Below are 20,211 nucleotides of genomic sequence, written 5' to 3' on the forward strand. Positions count from 1 at the left end.
ACCACATTCAAGAACTTTATTAACCCTTCAGGTGCTTCACAGGAATTTTTTGAATGTGGAAGAAAAAAATGAACATTTAACTTTTTTCACAAAAATGTTAATTTAGACCCAATTTTTTTTATTTTCACAGGGGTAACAAGAAAAAATGGACCCCAAAATTTGTTGTGCAATTTCCCCTGGGCACGCAGATACCCAATATTTGGGGAAAAAATACTGTTTGGGCGCACGGCAGGGCTCGGAAGGGAAGGAGCGCTATTTGACTTTTTGATTGTAAAATTTGCTTGAATAATTAGCGGACGCCATGTTGTGTTTGGAGAGCCCATGTGTGCCCAAACTTTGGAGCTCCCCCACAAGTGACCCCATTTTGGAAACTAGACCCCCCAAGGCACCTTTCTAGATGCATAGTGAGCACTTGGAACCCCCAGGTGCTTCACAAATTGATTCGTAACAATGAAAAAGTGAAAAAAAAAAACACTTTTTCATTTTTATGAATCAATTTGTGAAGCACCTGAGTGTTCCAAGTGCTCACAATGCATCTAGATAGGTGCCTTGGGGGGTCTAGTTTCCAAAATGGGGTCACTTGTGGGGGAGCTCCAATGTTTGGGCACACAGCGGCTCTCCAAACGCAACATGGTGTCGCTAACAATTTGAGCCGATTTTCCGTTAAATTTGTTAGAGGACACCATGTTGCATTTAGAGAGTCCCTGTGTGCCCAAACATTGGAGCTCCCCCACAAGTGACCCCATTTTGGAAACTAGACCCCCCAAGGCACCTATCTAGATGCATAGTGAGCACTTGGAACCCCCAGGTGCTTCACAAATTGATTCGTAACAATGAAAAAGTGAAAAAAAAAACACTTTTTCATTTGTATGAATCAATTTGTGAAGCACCTGAGGGTTCCAAGTGCTCACTATGCATCTAGATAGGTGCCTTGGGTGGTCTAGTTTCCAAAATGGGGTCACTTGTGGGGGAGCTCCAATATTTGGGCACACAGCGGCTCTCTAAATGCAACATGGTGTCCGCTAACAAATTTAACGCAAAATTGGCTCAAATTGTTAGCGACACCATGTTGCGTTTGGAGAGCTGCTGTGTGCCCAAACATTGGAGCTCCCCCAAAAGTGACCCCATTTTGGAAACTAGACCCCCCAAGGCACCTATCTAGATGCATAGTGAGCACTTGGAACCCCCAGGTGCTTCACAAATTGATTCGTAACAATGAAAAAGTGAAAAAAAAAACACTTTTTCATTTTTATGAATCAATTTGTGAAGCACCTGGGGGTTCCAACTGCTCACTATGCATCTAGATAGGTGCCTTGGGGGGTCTAGTTTCCAAAATGGGGTCACTTGTGGGAGAGCTCCAATGTTTGGGCACACAGGGACTCTCTAAATGCAACATGGTATCCGCTAACAAATTGAATGGAAAATCGGCTCAAATTGTTAGCGGACACCACATTGCGTTTGGAGAGCTTCTCTGTGCCCAAACTTTGGAGCTCCCCCACAAGTGACCCCATTTTGGAAACTAGACCCCCCAAGGCACCTTTCTAGATGCATAGTGAGCACTTGGAACCCCCAGGTGCTTCACAAATTGATTCGTAATAATGAAAAAGTGAAAAAAAAAACACTTTTTCATTTTTACGAATCAATTTGTGAAGCACCTAGGGGATCCAAGTGCTCACTATGCATCTAGATAGGTGCCTTGGGGGGTCTAGTTTCCAAAATGGGGTCACTTGTGGGGGAGCTCCAATGTTTGGGCACACAGGGACTCTCTAAATGCAACATGGTATCCGCTAACAAATTGAATGGAAAATCGGCTCAAATTGTTAGCGGACGCCACATTGCGTTTGGAGAGCCCCTTTGTGCCCAAACTTTGGAGCTCCCCCACAAGTGACCCCATTTTGGAAACTAGACCCCCCAAGGCACCTTTCTAGATGCATAGTGAGCACTTGGAACCCCCAGGTGCTTCACAAATTGATTCGTAATAATGAAAAAGTGAAAAAAAAAACACTTTTTCATTTTTACGAATTAATTTGTGAAGCACCTAGGGGTTCCAAGTGCTCACTATGCATCTAGATAGGTGCCTTGGGGGGTCTAGTTTCCAAAATGGGGTCACTTGTGGGGGAGCTCCAATGTTTGGGCACACAGGGACTCTCCAAATGCAACATGATATCCGCTAACAATTTGAGCCGACAATTTGTTAGCGGATATCATGTTGCATTTGGAGAGTCCCTGTGTGCTCAAACATTGGAGCTCCCCCACAAGTGACCCCATTTTGGAAACTAGACCCCCCAAGGCACCTATCTAGATTCATAGTGAGCACTTGGAACCCCAGGTGCTTCACAAATTGATTCATAAAAATGAAAAAGTGTTTTTTTTTTCACTTTTTCATTTTTACGAATCAATTTGTGAAGCACCTGGGGGTTCCAAGTGCTCACTATGCATCTAGAAAGGTGCCTTGGGGGGTCTAGTTTCCAAAATGGGGTCACTTGTGGGGGAGCTCCAAAGTTTGGGCACAGAGGGGCTCTCCAAACGCAACATGGCGTCCGCTAACAATTTGAGCCGATTTTCCATTCAATTTGTTAGCGGACACCATGTCGCGTTTGGAGAGCCCGTGATGTGCCTAAACAGTGGAGCTCCCCCACAAGTGTCCCCATTTTGGAAACTATACCCCTCAAAGATTTTATTAAGGTGTATAGTGAACATTTTGAACCCAGAGGTACGGCACATTATTTGTTTACATTAGGTCATCATATTGAATAAGTTTTCATTATTCTTGAGCGCAAGTGCTCGCTACTTGAGTTTGCATCGGGTACTCAGGTATGCACCATGTACAGCGTGTGCTCGAGTGACATGCTCGAGTCCCTGCTCCGCATGTTTCACGGTTATTAGACACCCAAAAAAAAACATGCGGGGATCGCTCGTGCATGGCAGGCAATCCCCGTAAAGTTTTTTGGCCGCGAAGCATATGGGGCAGAGACTCGAGCATGTCACTCAAATACCCACGATACTAAATGCATACCAGAGCACCCGATGCAAACTCAAGTAGCGAGCACTTGCTCTCAACACTAGTCGCCATATCGTCATCTTTTTTTCTTACTTTTGAAAAAAATCCCAACCCCAGCCCTAACCCTAGCACAACCCTAGCCCCAGCACAACCCTAGCCCCAGCACAACCCTAGCCCCAGCACAACCCTAGCCCCAGCACAACCCTAGCCCCAGCACAACCCTAGCCCCAAACCCAGCCCTAACCCTAGCCCAATCCTAACTCAAGAGTTTATTTTTGACGCCGTTCCTTGTGCGGTATAAGTGATTAGACGACTTTATTCTTCGGGTCGGTGTGATTACAGCAATGCCAGAATCATATGGGGTTTTTATGACTGACAGCTGTCACACACTAAAAGACGCATTTTTTGTAAAATCTAGTTTTTGCATCGCCATATTTTGAGAGCTATAATTTTTCCAAATTTTGGCAGACAGTCATGTGACGGCTCGTTTTTTGCGGGATGACTTGACGTTGTTATTGGTGCCATTTTCAGGCACGTGACATTTTTTGATCGCTTTCTATTCCGATTTTTGGGAGGCAGAATAAACAAAAACCAACAATTCAGGAATTGTTTTTTTTTTTTTTTTTTTTTATTCTGTTCCGCGTGTGGTAAAATTGATGAGGCAGCTTTACTCTTCGGGTCAGTACGTTTACAGCGGTACCACATTTGTATAATTTTTCTATGTTTTGGCGCTTATACACAATAAAAGCTATTTTATAGAAAAAAATATTTTTTAGTATTGCTTTATTCTGAGAGCTATAACTTTTTTATTTTTCGGCTGATGGAGCTATATGGCGGCTTGTTTTTTGCGGGACGAGATAACGTTTTCAGCGGTATCATTTTTATTTATATGTGTCTTTTTGATCGCGTGTTATTCCACTTTTTGTTTGGCGGTATGGTGATAAAGCATTGTTTTTTGCTTGTTTTTTTTTTTTTTTTTTTTACCGTGTTCACTGAAGGGGTTAACTAGTGGGACAGTTTTATAGGTCAGGTTGTTCCGGACGCGGAGATACCAAATATGTGTACTTTTATTGTTTTTTTTTTATTTTTTTTATAATAATATTTATTGATGGGTACATTATATTTTTATTTTTGGTGTATTATTTTTTTTATTTTTTTATAATATTTTTGCACATTTTTTTTTTTTTTTTTTTTCCACTTTCACACAGTTTATACACTTTATTACTTTGTCCCACTCTGGGACTTTCACTTTTTTTTTTCTGATCGCCTGCATGGCACAGGAATGGAGCACCATCCCTATGCCATGAAGGCTGTCAGAAGTGCACAGTGTGAAGATTGCTTGGAGATGCACTGCGCATGTCCAAGCAATCTTCCTGCTCTCTGGTGACCCGGATGTTGTCATGACGACATCGGGTCGTCATGGCAACACCCGGGAAGCCTTTGCAGACTGCGCTGGAAGCCGGAAGAGGAGGTGAGTATCGGCGATCACCTCCCCTTGCCCCCGCAATGCCGCGATCGACTTCGATCGACTTCGATCGCAGCATCGCGGGGGTTAATGTGCTGGGAGCGGTGCGTGACCGCTCCCTGCACATAGTACCGGGTGTCAGCTGTGACAATCAGCTGACACCCGGCGGCGATCGCGCCCGCACAGCCTGTGTGCGCGCGCGATCGCCATGACGTACTAATACGGGTCTGGCTCTTAAGTCCCAGGGCACAGACGCGTATTAGTACGTCAGATGTTATTAAGGGGTTAATCAGCAAGAGATTATCACTACAGGACTAGTATTGTGTCATGTCGTCCTATTTCCCTATTTCTCGCCCCCATCCCTAATTAGCGGATTTCTGCCTATTCACAGTGTACAGAAAGCGGCCAATCAGTGGTGTGGGCGGGGTCATACATGGCTCAGCATTCAGAGCACTGCTAGATCTGTAGCAGAGAAAAGAGGGATTTTATCACAATTACTGCACCCAGTAAAGTAAGTGACATCGGTAGAATCAGGGTCGCTGCCCCTACTTGCTGCTCTCAGATGGGTAGCAAAAACCTGGTGACAGATTCCCTTTAGTATAAGTGCTATTATCTAACACAATAGTGTCATCTACATTTAGAATAGAGATGTCCCATGGTTATATGGGGATAATACTGGGCGGGTCACTCCCACCCCATGATCAGTGACGCACAGACATCTCCCTCTATGATACTTACAGCGGCAGGTTCTTGGATCTCCGGGATCTCACAGACTCCACTGTCAGGATCCGCCAGCACAGTTGTATCTTAAATAGTGATAAAACGATGACGAAATAAAATGTATTAGACGATATCAATCCTATATACACAATATAACAATATAAAGGAGAAATGGCAGGACGTCTGTAAATGGGATTATTACTAATTATATGGGGATTCTAAATATGAGAACGTACGGCGCATCCATAGACAGATACATGTGATATAAATGATGGAGGAATCCCCAATCATCACATGAATGAGGAACTCATCACCCTCGCTGTACATGTGAGTGATGGGAAGAGAGAGCTCAAGCAGAGCAGCCATATGCAAATTAGCCTAGAAGTGCACTGTGGGTGTGTCACTGCACTCAGACTTTTTCATCCACGCCCCCAGTGAACTTCCATCCAGATTTGTATATGATTTCTACGTTAGATTTCTCCAGTCTGATACATTGGATTTCTGCGATAAAAAGGTCCTTTATATTAGAGGTAAATGGCCTGTACAGTCACACCACTACGTCATATGTAACATGTGCTGACAGGTTCCCTTTACACAGAGCAGAGAGTAAATCTACCATTACTCCCTGTTCTCTATAATATCGGAATATTTCTTATAGAAGGGCGGATGATCGGCTTACCTGTGATCAGATCGCTGGTCAGTTCCGGCTGACTCGTATTAGCGTCAGGGATTATTTCCGGGTGTAGATTTTGCCCATTTTCGGTGTTGCCTTTTGCTGTTTCCTAATAATTATAAAATATATATTTAATATGTGGAAGATTTCACTAAATCTCCAAACACATAAATCAGAAAGCACTAAACCCACATTTACAGGTGCAGCAATTGTAACTATACAAATAATGCGCCATCTTGATAACTTTTCTCAGAAAGCTCTCTCATTTAGGAGGATTAAGATAAATTAAGATTGAAAAATCAAACGTTCAGTGTAAACTTTGACTTTTCTGCACTGTGATATCCCAGAGCTGTGTTACCTGCATTCTTTATATCATGAGTAGTGTTGAGCATTCCGATACTGAAATATCGGGTATCGGCCGATATTCACTGTATCGGAATTCCGATACTTAATTCCGATACTTTTATAATATCGAATACCGGAATCGGAAGTTCCCATAATGCCTGCGCTCTGCAGTGTCTCTGAAGGATGACAAGCTGGATGGCAGCGCTCAGCTGCGATCCAGCTTGTCATCAGAATGCCATCCCAGCGTGGGAGAATTCTCCTGATTGTTTAAAAGCCGGCGCGCGGTAAAAAGCCGCCGGCTTTTAAACAATCACGCAGCCCCATACTGCTTCCCCGCAGCCTCCCACCCCGATCCTCCGCTCCCCTCGCCACCTCCCATCCCGATCGTAAATTAGGACCGGGCGGGGAGCACAGCACCAAGGAGCGAAGGACCCGGGCGGGGAAGCCGGCAGTGAAAAGACTTCACCGCCGGCTTTCCCGTTCTGTGCTGCGCTTTCCCGCCGGTTATTTCAAATGAACAGCTGAGGTATCAGGTGATGCCGATCAGCTGTTCATTTGAAGTAGCCGCGGTGCCCTCAGAGGGTTCATGTGAGTTCATGCTTGACTGCATGAACTCACATCAACTTTCCCACGGCCGCACAGGTCAGCCACTCCTCCCAGACCCGTCATGATTAGTGTGTGTGCGGGGTGTGTGTGTGCGGGGTGTGTGTGTGCGGGGTGTGTGTGTGCGGGTGTGTGTGTGTGCGGGTGTGTGTGTGTGCGGGTGTGTGTGTGTGCGGGGTGTGTGTGTGCGGGGTGTGTGTGTGCGGGTGTGTGTGTGTGCGGGGTGTGTGTGCGGGGTGTCTGTGCGATGTGTGCGGGGTGTGTGTGCGGGGTGTCTGTGCGATGTGTGCGGGTGTGTGTGTGTGCGGGTGTGTGTGCGGGGTGTGTGTGCGGGGTGTCTGTGCGATGTGTGCGGGGTGTGTGTGCGGGGTGTCTGTGCGATGTGTGCGGGTGTGTGTGCGGGCAGACATAGGCCGATGTGACACTACTACTCCCATCGGCCTATGTCTGTCCCCCGTCCACTCCTGCCAGCAGGATCAGCTCGATGGGAGCAGTAGTTCCCATCAGCCTGATCCTGCTATTTAAATTGCCCTACTGTGTCCCCAATAAATGTTAGATACATGTCATTGGTGGCCAGTGGTTACCTAAAAGAAATTAGTTCATACATTACCTGTCCCCGCCGATCGCCACCTAAAATAAAGTAAAAAATAAAAAACTACACCTATACTCACCAAGACACCTAATTCCCCGAAGCCATCGATCTCCTGTAATAAAATATAAAATAATAAACCACAACCTTATCCTTACCCCTCCGTAGCAGTCCACGAGTGTCCCACGAAGATCTCCAGTTCAGAGCAGCCACATAGAATGTGACCGCTCTGAACCGCTGCCGCCGCTAGAATGACGGGGCCGTAAGGGTTCACCGGAGTTCAGGCAGCGCTGCTCCGGTTAGCTCCTTTACGGCACTGCTGTATCGTGAGAAATTCCCACGGTACAGCACTGCCGTAAAGGAGGTCTCCGGAGCTGCGCTGCCTGAATGCACTCCGGTGACCTCAGTCAGTGGCTCCCGCTGCCGGGAGCGGACGTGTTCCCGGCAGCGTGAGCTTACAGCAGCCATGCACAGCTGTCACCATCTCCAGATGTGACAGCTGTGCATGGGAGATCAGCGCAGGAACGTGGACAGGTAACTATTTTTTTTTTAGTAAACTAAGAATTAAATAAAATGGTGTTTTATTTCAAATAAATTATTTTTTTCTGGGTGTAGTGTGTTTTTTCTTTTTAACACTTTGTAGGTTAGTAATGGGGGTGTCATATAGACGGCCATCATTACTAACCTGGGCTTCATGGCAGCTGGCGCTGACATGAACCCCACCACTATTACCCCCTGCCACCGCACCAGGGCAGCGTGGAAGAGCGAGGCTAAGTGCCAGAATTGGCGCATCCTATGGATGCGCCATTTCTGGGGCGGCTGACGGCTGGTGTTTCTAGCCTGGGAGGGGGCCAATATTCATGGCACCCTTCCTGAGCTATTAATATCAGCCCCCAGCTGTCTGCCTAGCCTTTGCTAGCTATTAAAATAGAGGGGACCCCACGTCATTTTTTTTTGGGGGGTCCCCCATTTTAATAGCTAGTAAAGGCTAGGTATTCAGCTGGGGGCTGATATTAGTAGCCTGGGAAGCTCCGTGGGTTTTACCCCCTTCCCAGGCTTCAAACATCTGCCCCAGCCGTCTGCTTAACCTCCGCTAGAGACTAAAATTATGGGGGATCCCACGCCATTTTTTTTTAAAATAAATCCTTTATTTTAACACTAAATGACATTTGAGGACTTAATAAAGATGCAGTCCCTAAATTATTATTTATTTTTTAATAAATTTTTCCCAAAACTTTTGACGTGGGCTTCGCCATATTTTTGTATGCCAGCCAGGTACAGCATCCAGCTTCTATGAACGCGCCATTTTCCGGGGCGGCCGCGGACTGCAATTTTCAGCGGGGGGGGGAGGGCAAAAAGCTTGGGCCTCCCTGCGCTGCAGATTCCATCCCCCAGCTGCCTAGTTGTACCTGGCTGGACACAAAAATAAGGAGAAGCTCCACGTTTTTTTTTTTTTAATTATTTCATGAAATTCATGGAATAATTAAGAAAAAAAGGGCTTCCCTATATTGTTGTGTCCGGCTAGGTACAAATAGGCAGCTGGTGGTTGGGGGCAGCCCATTCCTGCCTGCTGTACCTGGCTGGACACAAATATAGTGTGAAGCCCCACGTCAATTTTTTTTTAATTATTTCAGGAAATTCATGAAATAATTAAAAAAAAATTATGTGGGGCTTCGCCCTATAATTGTGTCCAGCCAGGTACAGCAGGCAGGAACGGGCTGCCCCCAACCACCAGCTGCCTATTTGTACCTAGCCGGACACAACAATATAGGGAAGCCCTTTTTTTCTTAATTATTCCATGAATTTCATGAAATAATTAAAAAAAAAAATGTGTGGCGCTTCGCCCTATTTTTGTGTCCAGCCAGGTACAACTAGGCAGCTGGGGGCTGGAATCTGCAGCGCAGGGAGACCCAAGCTTTCTGGGTCCCACCCGCTGCAAATTGCAGTCCGCAGCCGCCCCGGAAAATGGCGCGTTCATAGAAGCGCCATCTTCTGGCGCTGTACCCAACTCATCCAGGGCCCTGGTGCGGTGGCTCACTGGGTAATAAAGGGGTTAAGGCCAGCTTGGCATTATCAGCTGGCCCTAAGCCCGAAATTCATGGGGTCACGCCAATATTAGACATGACCGCCATGAATTTCTAGTAAAGTATTTAAAAAAAACACAAACACCCAGAAAAAAGTCCTTTAATTGAAATAAAGACACAATTCTTTATTGTTCTAAATTAAACCATACTTACCGCCACACCCATTCCAGCTGAAGCCAACGATCTCCTGCAATAAAAGTAAAATAATAAAGCAACCTCATCCTTACCTTTCCATGGTTCCCAGGACAGCTTCAGCTCTGCTACATCGAGATGACAGGCTGGACCGCAGCAGAACGCTGCCATCCAGCCTGTCATCCCGCGGACACTGAGAAGCGCAGGCATGCTTGCGCTCCTCAGTGTCTTTCTGTGACGTCATCCAGATGAGCCGAGGTCATGTCCAATGAACTCAGCTCACCTCCTGCACGTCACTGACAGCGTGGGAAAATTCTCCTGCACTCAGCGCTTCAGCGTGAGAATTCTCCCACGCTGTCAGTGACGTGCATGAGGTGCGCCGAGTTCATGGGACATGACCTCACCTCATGCACGTCACTGACAGCGTGGGAAAATTCTCACGCTGAAGCGCTGAGTGCAGGAGAATTCTCCCACGCTGTCAGTGACGTACATGAGGTGAGCCGAGTTCATTGTCGGCTCATCTGGATGCCGTCACAGCCAGACACTGAGGAGTGGAAGTATGCCTGCGCTTCTCAGTGTCTGCGGGATGACAGGCTGGATGGCAGCGTTCTGCTGCGGTCCAGCCTGTCATCTCGATGTAGCAGAGCTGGAGCCGTCGTGGGAGCCATGGAAAGGTAAGGATGAGGTTGCTTTATTATTTTTCTTTTATTGCAGGAGATCGTTGGCTTCAGCTGGAATGGGCGTGATGGTAAGTATGGTTTAATTTAGAACAATAAAGAATTGTGTGTTTATTTCAATTAAAGGACTTTTTTCTGGGTGTTTGTGTTTTTTTTAAATACTTTACTAGAAATTCATGGTGGTCATGTCTAATATTGGCGTGACCCCATGAATTTCGGGCTTAGGGCCAGCTGATAATGCCAAGCTGGCCTTAACCCCTTTATTACCCAGTGAGCCACCGCATCAGGGCCCTGGATGAGTTGGGTACAGCGCCAGAAGATGGCGCTTCTATGAACGCGCCATTTTCCGGGGCGGCTGCGGACTGCAATTTGCAGCGGGTGGGGCCCAGAAAGCTTGGGCCTCCCTGCGCTGCAGATTCCAGCCCCCAGCTGCCTAGTTGTACCTGGCTGGACACAAAAATAGGGCGAAGCTCCACGTTTTTTTTTTTTTAAATTCATGAAATTCATGGAATAATTCAGAAAAAAAGGGCTTCCCTATATTGTTGTGTCCGGCTAGGTACAAATAGGCTGCTGGTGGTTGGGGGCAGCCCGTTCCTGCCTGCTGTACCTGACTGGACACAAATATAGGGCGAAGCCCCACATCAATTTTTTTAAATTATTTCATGAATTTCCTGAAATGATTTAAAAAAAATTGACGTGGGGCTTCGCACTATATTTGTGTCCAGCCAGGTACAGCAGGCAGGAACGGGCTGCCCCCAACCACCAGCTGCCTATTTGTACCTGGTTGGACACAACAATATAGGGAAGCCCTTTTTTTCTTAATTATTTCATGAATTTCATGAAATAATTAAAAAAAAAAAATACGTGAAGCTTCTCCCTATTTTTGTGTCCAGCCAGGTACAACTAGGCAGCTGGGGGATGGAATCTGCAGCGCAGGGAGGCCCAAGCTTTCTGCCCCCCCCCTCCCCCCGCTGAAAATTGCAGTGCGCAGCCACCCCGGAAAATGGCGCGTTCATAGAAGCTGGATGCTGTACCTGGCTGGCATACAAAAATATGGCGAAGCCCACGTCAAAAGTTTTGGGAAAAATTAATTAAAAAATAAATAATAATTTAGGGACTGCATCTTTATTAACTCCTCAAATGTCATTTAGTGTTAAAATAAAGGACTTATTTTAAAAAAAATTGACGTGGGGCTTCGCCCTATATTTGTGTCCAGCCAGGTACAGCAGGCAGGAACAGGCTGCCCCCAACCACCAGCTGCCTATTTGTACCTGGCCGGACACAACAATATAGGGAAGCCCTTTTTTAAAAAAATTATTTCATGAAATAATTAAAAAAAAATTGACGTGGGGCTTCGCACTATATTTGTGTCCAGCCAGGTACAGCAGGCAGGAATGGGCTGCCCCCAACCACCAGCTGCCTATTTGTACCTGGTTGGACACAACAATATAGGGAAGCCCTTTTTTTCTTAATTATTCCATGAATTTCATGAAATAATTTTAAAAAAAAATGCGTGGGGCTTCGCCCTATTTTTGTGCCCAGCCAGATACAACTAGGCAGCTGGGGGCTGGAATCCGCAGCGCAGGGAGACCCAAGCTTTCTGGGCCACCCCCGCTGCAAATTGCAGTCCGCAGCCGCCCCAGAAAATGGCGCGTTCATAGAAGCGCCATCTTCTGGCGCTGTACCCAACTCATCCAGGGCCCTGGTGCGGTGGCTCACTGGGTAATAAAGGGGTTAAGGCCAGCTTGGCATTATCAGCTGGCCCTAAGCCCAAAATTCATGGGGTCACGCCAATATTAGACATGACCACCATGAATTTCTAGTAAAGTATTTAAAAAAACACAACACCCAGAAAAAAGTCCTTTAATTGAAATAAACACACAATTCTTTATTGTTCTAAATTAAACCATACTTACCATCACGCCCATTCCAGCTGAAGCCAACGATCTCCTGCAATAAAAGTAAAATAATAAAGCAACCTCATCCTTACCTTTCCATGGCTCCCACGACAGCTTCAGCTCTGCTACATCGAGATGACAGGCTGGACCGCAGCAGAACGCTGCCATCCATCCTGTCATCCCGCAGACACTGAGAAGCGCAGGCATACTTCCACTCCTCAGTGTCTGGCTGTGACGGCATCCAGATGAGCCGAGGTCATGTCCAATGAACTCCGCTCACTTCATGTACGTCACTGACAGCGTGGGAAAATTCTCCTGCACTCAGCACTTCAGCGTGAGAATTTTCCCACGCTGTCAGTGACGTGCATGAGGTGAGCTGAGTTCATTGGACATGACCTCACCTCATGTATGTCACTGACAGCGTGGGAGAATTCTCACGCTGAAGCGCTGAGTGCAGGAGAATTTTCCCACGCTGTCAGTGACGTGCATGAGGTGAGCTGAGTTCATTGGACATGAACTCGGCTCATCTGGATGACGTCACAGAGAGACACTGAGGAGCGCAAGCATGCCTGCGCTTCTCAGTGTCTGCGGGATGACAGGCTGGATGGCAGCTTTCTGCTGCGGTCCAGCCTGTCATCTCGATGTAGCAGAGCTGGAGCTGTCCTGGGAACCATCGAAAGGTAAGGATGAGGTTGCTTTATTATTTTTCTTTTATTGCAGGAGATCGTTGGCTTCAGCTGGAATGGGCGTGATGGTAAGTATGGTTTAATTTAGAACAATAAAGAATTGTGTCTTTATTTCAATTAAAGGACTTTACTCTGGGTGTTTGTGTTTTCTTTTAACTTTGACTATGGGGTTAGTAATGGGGGTGTCTTATAGACGCCTCTCCATTACTAACCTGGGCTTGATGTCAGCTGGCATTATAAGCTGACATCAACCCCAACCCTATTACCCCCTGCCACCGCACCAGGGCAGCGTGGAAGAGCGAGGCTAAGTGCCAGAATTGGCGCATCCTATGGATGCGCCATTTCTGGGGCGGCTGACGGCTGGTGTTTCTAGCCTGGGAGGGGGCCAATATTCATGGCACCCTTCCTGGGCTATTAATATCAGCCCCCAGCTGTCTGCCTAGCCTGTGCTAGCTATTAAATTAGGGGGGACCCCACGTCATTTTTTTGGGGGGGTCCCCCATTTTAATAGCTAGTAAAGGCTAGGTATTCAGCTGGGGGCTGATATTAGTAGCCTGGGAAGCTCCGTGGGTATTACCCCCTTCCCAGGCTTCAAACATTTGCCCCAGCTGTCTGCTTAACCTCCGCTAGAGCCTAAAATTAAGGGGAACCCCACGCCAATTTTTTTTTAAATAAATCCTTTATTTTAACACTAAATGACAAGTACAGTAATCAACACTGTCACTGTACTTCATATATATGTGACTGACATGTTTCTATCTATCTAATCTATGTGTGATTCTCTATTCCTTCTATTCTAAATTGTCGGGTACAGATGCTGAATTGCCGGCCGGCTTTCTTAAAGAGACGGTGCATGAAAACACTATTATTTTTTTAAATAAATCCTTTACACTAAATGACAAGTTCTGTAAGCAACACTGTCACTGTACTTCATATATATGTGACTGACATGTTTCTATCTATCTAATCTATGTGTGAAGCTCTATTCTGTCTGTTATAAATTGTCGGGTACAGATGCTGAATTGCCGGCCGGCTTTTTTAAAGAGACGGTGCACGAAAACACTAATATTTTTTTTAATAAATCCTTTACACTAAATGACAAGTACAGTAAGCAACACTGTCACTGTACTTCATATATATGTGACTGACATGTTTCTATCTATCTAATCTATGTGTGATTCTCTATTCCTTCTATTCTAAATTGTCGGGTACAGATGCTGAATTGCCGGCCGGCTTTCTTAAAGAGACGGTGCATGAAAACACTATTATTTTTTTAAATAAATCCTTTACACTAAATGACAAGTTCTGTAAGCAACACTGTCACTGTACTTCTTATATATGTGACTGACATGTTTCTATCTATCTAATCTATGTGTGAAGCTCTATTCTTTCTGTTGTAAATTGTCGGGTACCGGTGAATGCCGCTGATGAATTGCCGGCTTTTCATGTCATTCTACATTATTCTTAGTTGTTTTACTTCATGTAGAATTAACCTACAAGGAAAGAAAGGGTTTATTTTCATTCCGATATTTGTGTCCCATTGACTTGCATTGGTTTCCGGTATCGGAATCGGCGATATCCGATACTTTTTGGGTATCGGCCCGATCCAATCCGATACGATATTTCCTGATATCGGAAGGTATCGCTCAACACTAATCATGAGTACATCTTGCACTCCATGCACTACAGTATTGGGTGGACTTGCTTTACACTGCAGTTCCTCTCCACAAGACCAGATTAATATACTGTAGAAGAGACTTGTGTGCATTACATTTCTGTAATATCACCTATTATCTCAGCTGCAGCATTTACAAGCAGGAAGACTCTGATAATAGTGATAGACAGAGGTGGAAATACAGACTTCCCACCACTGAGCTGTGACTACATCCGCAGAATACAGACTGTCATCACCGGCGAGGGAGCAGCACGGACTATCGGCCATACATATGCTGTGCCTGCCACGAGCTGACAGGAGGCCTGTAACATCTACCACCAGATCTGATATCTGACTGGTGATCTGGAGAAGATCAGAAAACAAGGACGTGTGATAGAGAAGATAACGGCTCCTTACCAGGCGTTCCGATGAGCGGGCCGGATATTCCAGTACAGACATTACTTGTTCGGCGGGTTCTTTAATAAAAGCCAAATCGCCATGTTGAAATCTTTTTTCAGCCTATAAAAACGAAAAGAAACAGAAAGGAAAATCCTGAGGTGAGAGATGGCACAAAAGAGGTGGCCATGGTATGTGACCTCTGCTCCTCTGTCTGCAGATACAATGACTCCATATCTGAGGACTCATCCACAGTCACCAGACCTGAACCCAATCGAGATGGTTTGGGGTGAGCTGGACCGCAGAGTGAAGGCAAAAGGGCCAACATGTGCTAAGCATCTCTGGGAACTCCTTCAAGATTGTTGGAAGACCATTTCCGGTGACTACCTCTTGAAGCTCATCAAGAGAATGCCAAGAGTGTGCAAAGCAGTCATCAAAGCAAAAAGGTGGCTACTTTGAAGAACCTAGAATATAAGACATACTTTCAGTTGTTTCACACATTTTTGTTACGTATATACAGTAATTCCACATGTGTTAATTCATAGTTTTGATGCCTTCAGTGTGAATGTACAATTTTCATAGTCATGAAAATACAGAAAAATCTTTAAATGAGAAGGTGTGTCCAAACTTTTGGTCTGTACTGTATATATATATATGTATAATATAACAGGAGATGCGTGTCTCTGTCTGAAGCCTTTATAGACTGCGCAAGCGCGACACACCTGCGCAGTCTGGTTCCAGACAGAAGCACGCATGGAGCCGTTACAGGTAAGAGGAGTATGTATGGCGCCGAAGATCACGGTATGTGTAGACACTGAACGCATACTGCGATCTCCGGCGCCATACTTTCATACTTACCTGACCGGGAGGAGCGTTGCTGCGGCGCCTCTCTTCGCCGGAGACCGGGGCAGGAGTAAGGCGTCGGAATTGGCGCATGAGCATAGCACTATCCGGCGCCATTTTACTGAAGACACATTTGCAGTGTGTCTTCATCAAAATGGCACCGGACAGCGCCGTATGGGCACGCGCTTACTTCGGCACCACATTCCTCCCCCAGCCTCCGGCAGAACAGAACACAGCGCTGGAGTACAGGGAAGAAAGGTGAGTATAAGTATTTATTTTTTTGCATGTGTGCAGCGTGAAAGGGATGAGGGGTGCCATACCAGGATTGGGGGGTGAGGGGACCATGCATACCAGGATTGGGGGGTGAGGGGACCAGGTATACTAGGATTGGGGGGTGAGGGGACCATGCATACCAGGATTGGGGGGTGAGGGGACCATGCATACCAGGATTAGGGGATGAGGGGTGCCATGCATACCAGAATAGGGATGAGGGGTACCCTGCATACCTCAGTAAAAACGGAGCCACATAGTGCCTGGGAACCTTCCCACACACTTTTCTTAGCCAGGACTGCTTCTCGGCAGGGTTGGACTGTCCCACCAGAGAATCCTGGGGCCCTGGCTTCTCTATCAGGAGAGTTCATGGTAGCGCAAACTTTGCAGCAGCTATGAGGCTCTTGAGCGGGGGAGAAAGGTGAGCCCTCAGAATCAAATCCTCTGGTGGGCCCAATGTTTTTCAGTCTGACACGGCTACTCAATGGGAGTTGTATTTCACCACAGCCATATTCTTTAGCTCGGTGAAAGGACTGTTTGGGTAAGAATACAAGGAGAGAACAACGGAAAGGACACCATTGTAGGCATTTACTACAGGCCACCTGGGCAAGCTGAAGATATGGATGAACTCTTTATGTATCAAATGACCAAGTTCTCAAAAAAATATGACGTAGTGGTCATGGGAGATTTCAACTATCCAGAAATTTGTTGGGAATCTCTCTCAAGAAAAACTAACAGGTCAAGCAAATTCTTATCCTCTCTTGCTGACAACTTTATCTTCCAAAAGGTAGGGGAGAAAACAAGGGGATCTGCTACTTTGGATCTAATCCTTATAAACAGGGAGGAAATGGTTGAGGAGGTAAAGGTGGCTGGGACCCTAGGAGGCAGCGATCATGCTATTATAGAATTTTGGATAACTAGAGGAGGAAGACATGTGAAGACTCAAACTTCAAGGTTAGATTTTAGAAAGGCAGATTTTAAGAGACTCAGAAAGAGAATAGGAGGGATCCAATGGCTGGATGTCCTTAAGGACAAAAATGTCCAGGAAGGATGGGAAATTTTTAAAAATGAGATTCTCAAAGCACAATCGTTAACAATCCCGAAAAGTAGGAAGAATGGGAAGCATTTAAGGAAACCAGGATGGATGAACACAGAACTTAAACACATGCTAAAAAGAAAGAAAGAAATGTTTATTAAATGGAAAGAGGGAGGCATATCTAAAGAAGATTATAATGCAGTCTGCAGATCCTGTAGGGCACGTATCAGGTTAGCTAAAGCTGACAATGAATTAAGGCTTGCAAGAGATGTCAAAAGCAACAAAAAAGGATTTTGGGGGTATGTCAAAAGTAAAAGAAAAGTCAAAGATGCTATAGGATTTTTACAGGATGAAAATGGAGAAATGGTAAGAGAGGATGTTGAGAAGGCCGAACTTTTTAATTCCTATTTTGCATCTGTTTTCTCTCAGAAAGAAAATGTATCATCAACTGATCTTCACTGTGCTTTTAAAGGAATAGAAGAATCCAAGTTATCTGTAAACAGAAAGATTGTGAGGGAATATTTAGCTAACATAAATGAGTTCAAGTCTCCAGGTCCAGATGAATTACACCCCAGAGTACTGAAGGAGATCGTAGAAGAAATTTTAGAACCACTCTCCATAATCTTTGAAAATTCTTGGAGAACAGGAGAAGTCCCAGAAGACTGGAGAAGAGCAAATGTTGTTCCTATCTTCAAAAAGGGGAAGAAGGTAGACCCAGGAAACTATAGGCCGGTGAGTCTGACTTCTATACCAGGAAAGATCTTTGAACAAATTATTAAACAACATGTATGTAAGTACATGGATAAGAATGAAGTGATTAACCAGAGTCAGCATGGGTTTGTAACTAACAAGTCATGTCAGACTAACTTAATTTCCTTCTATGACAGAATCACTGACTGGGTGGATCAGGGAAATGCTGTAGATATAGTATATCTTGACTTCAGCAAAGCATTTGACAAAGTATCTCACACCATCCTTATTGAAAAAATGACCAAGTATGCAATGGACCAGGCAACTGTTAGGTGGATTCATAACTGGCTTAGTGATCGGACTCAAAGGGTGGTTGTAAATGGCTTCACATCCAGCTGGATGAATGTCTCAAGTGGGGTACCACAGGGCTCCGTCCTGGGACCTGTGTTGTTCAACATCTTTATCAATGATTTAGATGAAGTAATTGAGGGTAAACTGATTAAATTTGCTGATGACACAAAGCTAGGAGGGATAGCTAATACTAGAGAAGAGCGAGAGAGGATTCACAAAGACCTAAATAAACTGGAGCAGTGGGCAGCAACCAACAGAATGTTTTTTAACAGGGAAAAATGCAAAGTACTACATCTGGGCAATAAAAATGAAAAAAGCATATACAGAATGGGAGGAATAGAGCTAAGCAACAGTACATGTGAAAAAGACTTAGGTATACTAATAGATCATAGACTGAACATGAGTCAACAGTGTGATGCAGCAGCAAAAAAGGCAAATACAATTCTGGGATGTATTAACAGAAGCATACAGTCTAGATCACGTGAAGTCATTATCGGACTTTACTCCTCTTTGGTCAGACCTCATCTGGAATACTGTGTACAGTTTTGGGCACCACATTTTAAAAAAGACATAGACAAACTGGAGCAAGTTCAGAGAAGAGCGACCAGAATGGTGACTGGTCTGCAAACCATGTCCTATGAGGAACGGTTGCAGGATTTGGGAATGTTTAGCTTGCAAAAAAGAAGACTGAGAGGAGACTTAATAGCTGTCTACAAATATGTCAAGGGCTGTCACATTGTAGAAGGATCATCTTTATTCTCATTTGCACAAGGAAAGACTAGAAGCAATGGGATGAAACTAAATGGGAGGAGACACAGATTAGATATTAGAAAAAACTTTTTGACAGTGAGGGTGATCAATGAGTGGAACAGGCTGCCACGAGAGGTGGTGAGTTCCCCTTCAATGGACGTCTTCAAACAGAGGCTGGACAGACATCTGTCTGAGATGATTTAGTGAATCCTGCTTTGAGCAGGGGGTTGGACCAGATGACCCAGGAGGTCCCTTCCAACTCTACCATTCTATGATTCTATGACTGGCATAGAGGGAAACCATATCTACTCCTGCTGTCATTTCTCCATTGCCAGGTTCTGCCCATTGTCACACATGACCATGTTTGGCTGTATATTCAGCGGTGAGAGCCTCAGATCAGGCTGCTGTGTTACAGCTTTCAACAACTCTGCAGCGGTGGGCGGTTTGTCACCTGAGCATAAAGCATGTTATCTTCAGCACAGCCTGTTGCCGCTTGGCCAAGGCAGTGCAGCAGTGCTTTCAGCTTTTGACTGATGTGGTCATTTCGGAGATGGAGGCCAAACTGGAGGAGGAGATGCCTGAGCTGATCAATGTGATTGCACTGAGGTTTCATTGGCGAGTCTGGTTTTTATACTAAACAAATATCCTACTGTGTTTTTATTTTTTTTTATTTATTACTTTTTTTTTTCCTTATTTTTTAAGACAAATGCATTCACCGGGAAATGTCATTTTAACATTTTACAGCCTTACCTGGCCATGTGGTGTGTGACACATCATCACGTAATTCTATTAAACAAAATAAGATGAACAGGAACAATTTAAAAACATTTAAAAAGCAACACATGCTATCTTAATTTCATTCCAACAGGTGAGTCCATAATAGGACAAAACACCCCTCCTCCAAAAACCACAGACCATAGAGTATAAATGGTAACCCTCAGGATATGACAAAGGCAAGTTAGATATTTTGAAAACTAACCATTATATATGGAAAGAAAAATTTTTTATTTTTTTTTGCAAGCCATAGAGCAGGTCACATGAACATGGTGGAAGAAAAGGCAAAATGCAGCCAGGAGGAATACCTGGAGGGAAGTGAGGTCAATAGGTGTGGAGGAGTTGGAAACCCCACACTTATCGCCACCTCTAGTGTGGCTTCATCAGTGTGAAGCCACACTAGAGGTGGCGATACACATAATAGGGTATTTAGTGAGGCCAATGGCTGCCAAAATTTAGGAAAAACTCTAATAGCAACGATATATTCCTATTAGAAAGAAGAGGGTCTCCCATACTGTTTGTCTATGCAGTGAAGCAACGGCTGCCAAAAATTTGGAGGAACTCCAATGCCCCT

This window comes from Phyllobates terribilis, unplaced genomic scaffold (genome assembly GCF_046119375.1).
Source record: "Phyllobates terribilis strain yellow unplaced genomic scaffold, ASM4611937v1 Scaffold_1__5_contigs__length_1240528914, whole genome shotgun sequence".
In the NCBI taxonomy this organism is placed as follows: domain Eukaryota; kingdom Metazoa; phylum Chordata; class Amphibia; order Anura; family Dendrobatidae; genus Phyllobates; species Phyllobates terribilis.